Source organism: Bos indicus x Bos taurus, chromosome 27 (assembly GCF_003369695.1).
Source record: "Bos indicus x Bos taurus breed Angus x Brahman F1 hybrid chromosome 27, Bos_hybrid_MaternalHap_v2.0, whole genome shotgun sequence".
NCBI lineage: Eukaryota > Metazoa > Chordata > Mammalia > Artiodactyla > Bovidae > Bos > Bos indicus x Bos taurus.
In genome coordinates this window covers 21,941,950-21,954,463 of record NC_040102.1, presented here as the reverse complement: position 1 = coordinate 21,954,463, position 12,514 = coordinate 21,941,950, and the positions used below count along the sequence as shown (strand labels likewise).

At 39.4% G+C, this 12,514-nt stretch overlaps 1 protein-coding gene across 1 annotated transcript in view; it reads right to left on the bottom strand.

The window, feature by feature from the left end:
• Positions 1–12,514, bottom strand: part of SGCZ (sarcoglycan zeta) — a 1,115,594-nt gene that overhangs the window by 507,398 nt on the left and 595,682 nt on the right. The gene's annotated exons all lie outside the window — the stretch shown is intronic.

Below are 12,514 nucleotides of genomic sequence, written 5' to 3'. Positions count from 1 at the left end.
GGCTGAGTCCCTTCAGTGTTCACTTGAAACTGTCACAACATTGTTAGTTGGATATACTCCAATACAAATTAAAAGTTAAAAAAAACAGAGCTATTTGTATTTCCATCTAAGTAAAATACTAAGATATTTTATAAGAACAAATTCTACAAATATAGACGATAAATGGATGGATAATCAGACAGATATTAATAGATGTTACAGTATTACCTTTAATACTCAATTTGCCTAAAAGCAGTATGATATAAATGAAAACTTGAAAGTTTCCAACATTATTTTTAAATCATTTTAAAATGGTAAAAGTAGAAGAAGAACTGAGAGTAATCTAAATGGAGGACACTAGTTCCTAAACCAACCTCATATGATCCCTCTGGTGTGTTTAATTTTGAACAGTAGAAATGTGGATTTACAAACTGCAGTTGTAAGGTATTTATAGAATATACTTTTCAAAGCATCATTTCATGATGCATCATGTGACATGTTAGGAACCAAGAGTGAACAATGTGAGAGATCACAGCCCCTATGGTACCTGGGCTTATTTTGTCATAAAAGTTCTTTCAACCAGACCAGAGAAATGTTCAGAGAAATATATTCGGATTGTTATTTTAAAAACAGATATTAATAAACTAGTCTTATTCTATTTTGAAGTATTTGTTCAAGCACTAAATCGTGTCCGACTCTTTGTGATCCCATAGACTGCAGCACCGGAGAAGGCAATGGCACCCCACTCCAATACTTTTTCCTGGAAAATCCCATGGACAGAGGAGCCTGGTGGGCTGCAGTCCATGGGGTCGCAAAGAGTCGGACACGACTGAGCGACTTCACTTTCACTTTTCACTTTCATGCATTGAAGGAAATGGCAACCCACTCCAGTGTTCTTGCCTGGAGAATCCCAGGGACAGGGGAGCCTGGTGGGCTGCCGTCTATGGGGTCGCACAGAGTCGGACACGACTGAAGCGACTTAGCAGCAGCAGCAGCAGACTGCAGCACGCCAGTCTCCCCTATGCTTCATTACCTCCCAGAGTCTGCTCAAATTCATGTGCATTGAGTCAGTGATGCTATCTATCTCATCCTCTCATCCCCGTCTCACTTTTCCTTCAGTCTTTCTCAGCATCATGGTGTGTTCCAAAGAGTCAGCTCTTCACATTAGGTGGCCAAAATATTGGAGCTTCAACTTTAGCATCAGTCCTTGCAATGAATATTAATGGTTGATTTCCTTATGATTGACTGGTTTGATCTCCTCACAGTCCAAGGGACTCTTAAGAGTCTTCTACAACACCACAGTTCAAGAGCATCAATTTTTTGGCCAAATCTCACATCTGTACATGACTAATGGAAAAACTATAGATTTGACTATACGGACCTTTGTTAGCAAAGTGATGTCTGTGCTTTTTAATAAGCTATCTAGATTTGTTAAAGCTTTCCTTCCAAAGCTTTCATGGCTATATTCACCATCTGCAGTGATTTTGGGGACCAAGAAAAGAAGATCTGTCACTGTTTCCCCTTCATTTGCCATAAAGTGATGGGACCAGATGCCATGATCTTAGTTTTTTAAACGGTGAGTTTGAAACCAGCTTTTCCACTCTCCTCTTTCACCCTCATCAAGAGGCTTTTTTCATTTCTCTCCTTTTTATGCCATTAGAGTGGTATCATCTGCAATCTCAGGTTGTTGATATTTTCCCCAGAAATCTTGATTTCAGCTTGTGATTCATCTAGACCGGCATTTTGCACGGTGTACACTGCATAGAAGCTAAATAAGCAGGGCAACAACATACAGCCACTGCTGAGTTTTTCAAATTTACTGACATATTGAGTACAGCACTTTAACAGCATCATATTTTGGTATTTTAAATAGCTCAGCTGGAATTCCATCACATTCACTAGCTTTGTTTGTAGTAATGTTTCATAAGGCCCACTTGACTTCATACTCCAGGATGTCCGGCTCTAGCTAAGTGACACACCATTGCAGTTATTGAAGTCATTAAGATAATTTTTGCACAGTTCTGTTTATTCTTGCCACCGTGTCTTAATCTCTTCTGCTTCTTTTAGGTCCTTAGATTTTTCTGTCCTGTATTGTGCCCATCGGTATATGAAATTCTCCCTTGCTATCTTCTATTTTCTTGAAGAGATCTCTAGTCTTTCCCATTTTATTGTTTTCCTCTATTTCTTTGCATTGTTCATTTAGAAGACTTTCTTATCTCTCCTTGCTATTCTCTCTGAATTTGGTTGGGTATATCTACCCCTTCCTCCTTTACTTTTCGCTTTTCTTCTTTCCTCAGCTGATTTAAAGCCTCCTCAGTCAACCACTTGGCCTTCCTGTATTTCTTTTTTCTTTGGGATGGTTTTGGTCACTTTCTCCTGTACAATGTTATGTACCTCCATTCATAGTTCTTCAGCTACTCTGTCTACCAGATCTAATCCTTTGAATCTATTCATCATCTCCACTGAATAATAATCATAAGGGATTTGATTTAGGTCATACCTGAATGACCTAGTGGTTTTCTCTACTTTCTTCAGTTAAGTCTGAATTTTGCAATAAGGAGCTGATGATTTTGAGCCACAGTCAGCTCCAGGTCTTGTTTATCCTGACTCTATAGAGCTTCTCCATCTTCGACTGCAAAGAACATAATCAATGTAATTTTGGTTTTGATCATTTGGTGATGTCAATGTGTAGAGTCATCTCTTGTGTTGTTGGAAGAGGCTGTTTGCTTTGATCAGTGTGTTCTTTTGACAGAACTCAATGCAGAACTTTGCCCTGCTTCATTCTGTACTCCAAGGCCAAACCTGCCTGTTACTCCAGGTATCTCTTGACTTCCTACTTTGGCATTCCAATCCCCTCTGATGAAAAGGATATCCTTTTCTAGTGTATATTCAAGAATATCTTGTAGGTCTTCATAAAACCATTCACCTTCAACTTCCCGGATATCAGTGGTTGGGACATAGAGTTGTATCACTGTGATGTTAAACGGTTTGCCTTGGAAATGAATCAAAATCATTCTGTCATTTTTGAGTTTGCACCAAAGTACTGCATTTCAGTCTCTTTTCTTAACTCTGAGGACTACTCCATTTCTTATAAATAATTCCTATTCACAGTAGTAGACATAATGGTCATCTGAGTTAAATGCACCCATTTCTGTCCATTTTAGTTCACTGATTCCTAAGATGTCGATGCTCACTCTTGCCATCTCCTGCTTGACCATGCCCAATTTACCTTGATTCATGGACCTAACATTTCATGTTCTTATGCGATTTTATTCTTTATAGCATCAAACTTTACTTTCACCACCAGACACATCCACAGCTGAGCATTCTTTCCATTTTGGCTCAACCACTTCATTCATTCTAGAGGTCTTGGTAATTGCCCTCCACTCTTCCCCGGTAGCATACTGAACACCTTCTGACCTGGAAGGCTTACGCTTCCGGTGTCATATCGTTTTACCTTTTAATACATTCATGGGGTCTCATGGCAAGAATTGGAGTGGTTTGCCGTTCCCTCCTTCAGTGGACCGTATTTTGTCAGAAATCTTCAGTATGACCTGGGTGTCCTGGGTGGCCATGCATGGCATGGCTTCCCTGAGTTACAGAAGCCCCTTTGCCAAGACAAGTCTGTGATCCATGAAGGGGTTGGAAGTATTAGTGGCTTATGTGGTAAAGTATCTGTGCACCAATGCAGGAACCACAGGAAATGCAGATTCAATCCCTGGGTAGGGAAGATCCCCCGGAGAAGGAAATAGCAGTCCACTCCAATATTTTTGCCTGGAAAATCCCACGGACAGAGGAGCCTGATGGGCTGCAGTCCATGGGGTTGCAAAAGAAATGGACATGACTTAGTGACTAAGCAGTAACAACACACCTTGTTTGGTATTGAACACTAGCAGAATTTAGTAACTCTCCTTTTACTGACACTGCATTGCATACTGTGCATTTACATGCAGTTCAGAACACACAAATATACAGAAATCTATGACAGAATTGTAAAATCATAATATTTTGAATTCAGTTCAGTCGTTAAGTCATGTCTGACTCTTTGCGACCCCATGAACTGCAGCATGCCAGGCTTCCCTGTTCATCACCAACTCCCAGAGCTTGTTCAAACTCATGTCCATTGACTCGGTGATGCCATCCAACTATCTCATCCTCTGTTGTCTCCTTCTCCTCCCGCCTTTGATCTTTCCCAGTATCAGGGTCTCTCCCAATGAGTCAGTTCTTCACATCAGGTGGCCAAAGTATTGGAGTTTCAGCTAATTCAGCATTTTGAATTAATGCTATTATTGAACATTTGTTGATTTTCATTATGCTTGGAGTATTTTATTGTTATTTCAGAATAAATAAAACATAGCCTCTTGAATCAAAGCACTAGTAACTGAGACAGGTCATAAAAAAAGATTTTGAAAAATAGTGAAGAAATTATTGTTAAAATGTTTTCCTATGTATAAGGAGCTCAATTCTCATAGGGTACCTAAAAACAGAGTCTGCATATACCTCTTCATGGAAATCTGAACTGTGATCCACTAAACAGCATGGATTCATTTTCAGATAAATTCAGTTCATGCTCAGAGGCAGAAATCTTTGTTATGATCATATCCAGCACTTAAACATAAAAATTTTTTAATGCTTATTCACACCCCTGACTTTAAACTGTACTTGGTTTAGTTACTTTAAAAATAAGACCTCAGGTTGTTTCAGTCTCTGGCATTAAAAAAAGGCGGGGGGGGGGGGGGGAGGAGGACATGATAAGCTGAGTTATGGACTTCCTAGATAAAATTTAAAACCCCCAATTCTACACACATTTATAATCAGGAATTTACTCTTAGCTCTATTTTAAACTGCATAAGTTATTTTAAAATCTAAATTCTGACTACTCTTTCCTCAAAAATAGTCTTTGTCCAAAAGCAATAAATTCTGATATGACCCAAAGCTGAAATTGTAAGGAAATACAGATGCACTATTTTGTCACAGAACAGCAAAGAAGCTAGTGTAGAGGGATTTATATAATGACGTGAGTGAAAATGCCAGCATTATGTAGCCTCATTATCATTGCATTCTTTCCAACCCACATAGAAACCAAGTCAATAAAGACTAGAAGATCCAGGTATGGGGATAGATTCTTCCCCTTGTTATTCATTAAAGAACACATATTAGTTTCCTATGATATTTTGAAGCAATAACAAAGTTTAGGTTTTCTTAGCTAAAATAGTTTGTCAAAACAAATTATTAGTTCATCCACTCAAGAAGGAATTGTAAAAGTCATTTGCCTTCCGCTGTTGTGTTAAAGTAATAAAAATATATTCTTACATCTGTAAGACTGCTCCAGTTCAGTTCAGTAGCTCAGTCGTGTCCGACTCTTTGTGACCCATGAATTGCAGCATGCCAGGCCTCCCTGTGCATCACCAACTCCCGGAATTCACTCAAACTCATGTCCATCAAGTCTGTGATGCCATCCAGCCATCTCATCCTCCGTTGTCCCCTTTTCCTCCTGACCCCAATCCTTCCCAGCATCACAGTCTTCTCCAATGAGTCAACTCTTCGCATGAGGTGGCCAAAGTACTGGAGTTTCAGCTTTAGCATCATTCTTTCCAAAGAACACCCAGAACTGATCTCCTTCAGAATGGACTGGTTGGATCTCCTTGCAATCCAAGGGACTCTCAAGAGTCATCTCCAACACCACAGTTCAAAAGCATCAATTCTTCAGCCCTCAGCTTTCTTCACAGTCCAACTCTCACATCCATACATGACTACTGGAAAAATCATAGCCTTAACTAGAAGAACCTTTGTTGGCAAAGTAATGTCTCTGCTTTTCATTATGCTATCTAGGTTGGCCATAACTTTCCTTCCAAGGAGTAAGTGTCTTTTAATTTCATGGCTGCAATCACCATCTGCAGTGATTTTGGAGCCCAGCAAAATAAATTCTGACACTGTTTCCCCATCTATTTCCCATAAAGTGATGGGACCAAATGCCATGATCTTCAGTTCAGTTCAGTCGTTCAGGTGTGTCCGACTCTTTGTGACCCCATGAATCACAGCACGCCAGGCCTCCCTGTCCATCACCATGTCCTGGAGTTCACTCAAACTTGCGTCGATGGAGTCGGTGATGCCACCGAGCCATCTCATCCTCTGTCGTCCCCTTTTCCTCCTGCCCCCAATCTCTCCCAGCATATGAGTCTTTTCCAATGAGTCAACTCTTCACATGAGGTGGCCAAATACTGGAGTTTCAGCTTTAGCATCATTCCTTCCAAAGGAATACCAGGGCTTATCTCCTTCAGAATGGACTGGTTGGATCTCCTTGCAGTCCAAGGGATTCGCAAGAGTCTTCTCAAACACCACAAATCAAAAGCATCAATTCTTCGGCGCTCAGCTTTTGTCACAGTCCAACTCTTACATCCATACATGACCACTGGAAAAACCACAGCCTTGACTAGACGGACCTTTGTTGGCAAAGTAATGTCTCTGCTTTTGAATATGCTATCTAGGTTGGTCATAACTTTCCTTCCAAGGAGTAAGCGTCTTTTAATTTCATGGCTGCAGTCACCATCTGCAGTGATTCTGGAGCCCAAAAAAATAGTCTGACACTGTTTCCACTGTTTCCCCATCTATTTCCCATGAAATGATGGGACCAGATGCTATGATCTTCATTTTCTGAATGTTGAGTTTAAGCCAACTTTTTCACTCTCCACGTTCACCTTCATCAAGAGGCTTTTTAGTTCCTCTTCACTTTCTGCCATAAGGGTGGTGTCATCTGCATATCTGAGGTTATTGATACTTCTCCCGGCAACCTTGATTCCAGCTTGTGCTTCCTCCAGCCCAGCATTTCTCATGAGGTACTCTGCATATAAGTTAAATAAGCAGGGTGACAATATACAGCCTTGATGTACTCCTTTTCCTATTTGGAACCAGTCTGTTGTTCCATGTCCAGTTCTAACTGTTGCTTCCTGACCTGCATATAGGTTTCTCAAGAGGCAGGTCAGGTGGTCTGGTATTCCCATCTCTTTCAGAATTTCCCACAGTTTATCGTGATCCACACAGTCAAAGGCTTTGGTGTAGTCAATAAAGCAGAAATAGATGTTTTTCTGGAACTCTCTTGCTTTTTCCATGATCCAGCAGATGTTGGCAACTTGATCTCTGGTTTCTCTGCCTTTTCTAAAACCAGCTTGAATACCTTGAAGTCAAAGTTCCCATACTGCTGAAGCCTGGCTTGGAGAATTTTGAGCATTACTTTACTAGCGTGTGAGATGAATGCAATTGTGTGGTAGTTTGAGCATTCTTTGGCATTGCCTTTCTTTGGGATTGGAATGAAAACTGATCTTTTCCAGTCCTGTGGCCACTGCTGAGTTTTCCAAATTTGCTGGCATACTGAGTGCAGCACTTTCACAGCATCATCTTTCAGGATTTGAAATACTGGAATTCCATCACCTCCACTAGCTTTGTTCGTAGTGATGCTTTCTAAGGCCCACTTTACTTCACATTCCAGGATGTCTGGCTCTAGGTGAGTGATCATACCATCGTGATTATCTGGGTCCTGAAAATCTTTTTTATACAGTTCTTCTGTGTATTCTTGCCACCTCTTCTTAGTATCTTCTGCTTCTGTTAGGTCCATACCATTTCTGTCCTTTATTGAGCCATCTTTGCATGAAATGTCCCCTTGGTATCTCTAATTTTCTTGAAGAGCTCTCTAGTCTTTCCCATTCTGTTGTTTTCCTTTATTTCTTTGCACTGATTGCTGAGGAAGGCTTTCTTATCTCTCCTTGCTATTCTTTGGAACTCTGCATTCAGATGCTTATATATTTCCTTTTCTCCTTTGCTTTTTGCTTCTCTTCTTTTCACAGCTGTTTAAGGCCTCCCCAGACAGCCGTTTTGCTTTTTTGCATTTCTTTTCCATGGGGATGGTCTTGATCCCTGTCTCCTGTACAATGTCATGAACCTCAGTCCATAGTTCATCATGCACTCTATCAATAAGATCTAGTCCCTTAAATCTATTTCTCACTTCCACTGTATAATCATAAGGGATTTGATTTAGGTCATACCTGAATGGTCTAGTGGTTTTCCCTACTTTCTTCAATTTAAGTCTGAAGTTGGCAATAAGGAGCTCATGATTTGAACCACAGTCAGCTCCTGGAGTTGTTTTTGCTGACTGTACAGAGCTTCTCCATCTTTGGCTGCAAAGAATGATATTAGTTTTCTGAATGTTGAGCATTAAGCCAACTTTTTCACTCTCCTCTTTCACCTTCATCAAGAGGCTTTTTAGTTCCTCTTCACTTTCTGCCATAAGGGTGGTGTCATCTGCATATCTGAGTTTATTGATATTTCTCCCTGCAGTCTGGATTTCAGCTTGTGCTTCTTCCAGCCCAGCATTTCTCATGAGGTACTCTGCATATAAGTTAAATAAGCAGGGTGACAATATACAGCCTTGACGTATTCCTTTTCCTATTTGGAAGCAGTCCGTTGTTCCTTGTCCAGTTCTAACAGTTGCTTCCAGACCTGCATATAGGTTTCTCAAGAGGCAGGTCAGGTGGTCTGGTATTCCCATCTCTTGCAGAATTTCCCACAGTTTATTGTGATCCACACAGGCAAAGGCTTTGGCGTAGTCAATAAAGCAGAAATAGATGTTTTTCTGGAACTCTCTTTCTTTTTCGATGATCCAGCGGATGTTGTCAATTTGAACTCTGGTTCCTCTGCCTTTTCTAAAACCAGCTTGAACACCTCGACGTTCACAGTTCCTGTACTGCTGAAACCTGGCTTGGAGAATTTTGAGCGTTACTTTACTAGTGTGTGAGATGAGTGTAATTGTGTGGTAGTTTGAGCATTCTTTGGCATTGCCTTTCTTTGGGATTGGAATGAAAACTGACCATTTCCAGTCCTGTGGCCACTGCTGAGTTTTCCAAATTTGCTGGCATACTGAGTGCAGCACTTTCACAGCATCATCTTTCAGGAGTTGAAATAGCTCAACTGGAATTCCATCAGAATTGCTCCAGCCTACCCATAATCCAAGTTTGAGACTAGGATATATGAGAGGCTATGTTGCCAAATATACTGCAAATGTGAAGTTTTCTATAGCAGTTTGAGGGCACCCATTGTGTTTGGTGATTTGAATATATTAATTTGTAGAATATATAATTATTGATAATCCCCCCAATCAGAACAAATAATCTGTACTTCAATTTGTATCTAAACTGCCTTTGTTGTATGCATGCTATTATCATCAGCCTATCACTAGTTCCTCAAATTGGTATCTTTCAGTGAGCCTGGTAAAGTAAATGATAATGTGCAATAACAGAGTTAATTTTCATCTATCTTTTAGTCTTTTAATGTGCCAAGTATCTCCAATGAGGATACAAATGATCAATTAGATGAATTTGACATTAACAAAACATCAATGGATATAAACTACTAAAATTGTTCATACCTGAGGAAAATGATCCAACAAATATATGAATTGGGACATACACTATAATAAGAGCAACAATAACAAAAAAATTATGAAGGTTCCAAGCCCAATTCTAATTTTTTTGCATATTTTGAGGTATTTACTCCTTAAATAGCCATGCACAGGGTGATCTTCTTGTCCCTCATTTTAAAGAAGAGGGAACTTGCTCATTTACACAACTAGTTAGTGGCAAAGCTGATATTCAAATCCAAGCAACCTGGTTGCAGAGTTCCTGCTCTTAATCTGCTTCACTAAAGAGCTAATAATAGTGCACAGGTTACAGGCAAAGAGACCTGCTGAAGAGAAACAACTGGCTGGTCTGTATGTGTGTAAAGAAGCCCTTTTTCTAGCCCTTAGGTTTCCTCAATGCCTGGCAGGAGTTCAGTGTGCATTCCTTTATTTCTTCTTAATTCCCTTGGGTTTATACAAGTGATAGGTCCTCTGCACTGCAGATTCAGAGACATGAAGGACTGAGTCATCCATCTACAGAGCTAATTTTTTTCTGTGACTTCTCAAAATATTTGAAAATGTGTAGGTGAGGGTATCTGACAACGGTGTATCATGACATGGTATCTTGCATGTTCTCTGCTCTGGCTTTTCGTAATTGGACTTCAACTTTGGGGACCTAACTGACTTAATAAAAGCTCCTTATCATGTGTTAAAAAAAATTCCTTTTCTTAACAGAAGGGATGACATCACTTGATTTTAATTTTTACTCAGGAAGGGAAAAAGCCAAATTTGAGGGTTTTATACATTTGGTGCCACCTATTTTTACTGATAGTCTTGCAATTCTTTGTAAAGGCATAATTATAGACTAGCACAAACACAATTAAATTTCCTCAAGAAGGACTTACTGTGTAACTTTCCATTACAAAATTCACTTCAGAGTGTCCAGCTGAGATAAGGGCAAGGATTAGAAAGAATATGATTAAGAAAGTAAAAAAAGAAAACTCATAAATTAAGCATGAGTAGTTTATATCTTAATACGCAGACCCTTCATTTTCACGTCTAAGCCATATTACTACTGATAAATATTTGTAGGTAACAGTTCAATTCAGTTCAGTCGCTCAGTCGTGCCCAACTCTTTGCGACCCCATGAATCGCAGCACACCAGGCCTCCCTGTCCATCACCAACTCCCGGAGTTCACTCAAACTCAAGTACATCGAGTCGGTGATGCCATCCAGCCATCTCATCCTCTGTCGTCCCCTTCTCCTCCTGCCCCCAATCCCTCCCAGCATCAGGGTCTTTTCCAATGAGTCCACTCTTCACATGAGATGATAGGGATAGTAAAATGAATAATTTCAAAAACAACAGATGAGAGAAAAAATAAATTTCTTAAAATAAATGCTTTATTTTTCTCTTAATTACAATGGAAGCCATTTATCCCATACAACCAAATCCTAGAAGAGGTTTTTCCCCAGTATAAATATACTAATGTAATGAAGTTAATTATCTTAGAATCTTTTGCCAGTTGTTCTTAGTAATTTCATAAGACAACATTTCTAAAAGCTGCAACTATGGTTGCATTGAAAACAAAGACTCTTTTCCAGTTTGGGTATCAATATTACAAAGTTTACATACAGACCCAGAAGTTACTTTGACTCTTTTTCTTTTGAAAATAGAATAGCTCTGAAAACAGGAAATGTTGTAGAATTTTAGAAGGCCCCAGGAGTTTTCTGTGTGTTCTAAATTCCATGAACAAGTATTGCGCTAACTATACCATTTATTTATCATTAATTATAAACTCATTTTATAAGCTATTTCATTAAACTACTTAACATATGAGACAATTAAACTTTTTAGGGGGTAGGTTATTAGCAATGTGCAACTTCTAAACATCCAACACTCTATACCCTATACTTGATCAACTGGCTTCAAACTGTTGATTGTTCAGCTGCATTATTTAAAGAATAAACTTGCAAGAATCTTCACAAGGCATTGAATCACAAGCTGGTGGCTAATTTTTTTTAAATTCATCCATGTATGTATTCAACCATCATCAGTGAAGAGCTACTCTATTAAAGAATGATTCCTGGGCCATGTAAAAAACCATAACAAATTTAAAAGAATAGAAACCATATAGTGTAATGTCAGTAAAATGGTAGTACAGGAATTTCTAGCACCTGTCCCCTCCCAGAAATTTGAAGAAATATTCATATACAAAAGTACTTTCACAAGAGCTAAAGATTCCAGATGAGGAATTTCAGTACCTCAGTGAAGCACATAAATAAGAATGCAATGATGAGAGTAGGAAAGATAGATTCACATTACCTGCATGATCACTCCTCAAACCATAGGCAGCCCAGCATTGAAAGAGACACCTTCCCTCTTGGAGAAGGTGAGTGAAATGAATACCCAAATTTATTGCAGACCCCAGTGCTAGCCTGCCCAGCACCAGGCTGACTCTTGCTGCCTGTAATATGGTGGTATATTAATCAAAACTTGAGTATAAAAGTTAAAGGGCCAATGTATTAAAAATAACTACAGCTACAATGTTTTGTTACTGAATATATAATATGCTGCAGCTGCTGCTAACTCAATTCAATCGTGTTTGACTTTGTGCGACCCCATAGAGAGCAGCCCACCAGGCTCCCCAATCCAGGATCCTCCAGGCAAGAACACCGGAGTGGGTTGCCACTTCCTTCTCCAGTGCATGAAAGTGAAAAGTGAAAGACAAGTCGCTCAGTCATGTCCGACTTTTAGCGACCCCATGGACTGCAGCCTACCAGGCTCCTCTGTCCGTGGGAGTTTCCAGGCAAGAGTACTGGAGTGGGGTGCCATTGCCTTCTCCAGAATATATAATATAAAATAAAAAGAGATAAATTGTGACATCAAAAACATAAAATATGTGAGGTGTACAAGGGTAGGATATTTGTATGTAGTCAAAGTTACGTTGTAACCAGACTGTTATATTTTTAAGATATTTTATGTAAGCCTCATGGTAAGACAAAGCAAAAACCTGTAGTAGATTCATAAAAGATAAAGAGAATCAAAGCATATACCTAAAGAAAATCATCAATTCACAAATAAAGAAAGGGAAAAAAGGAAGAAAGAAGAAAACTCTAAAACAACAAGAAAACAGTGAGATGGCATTA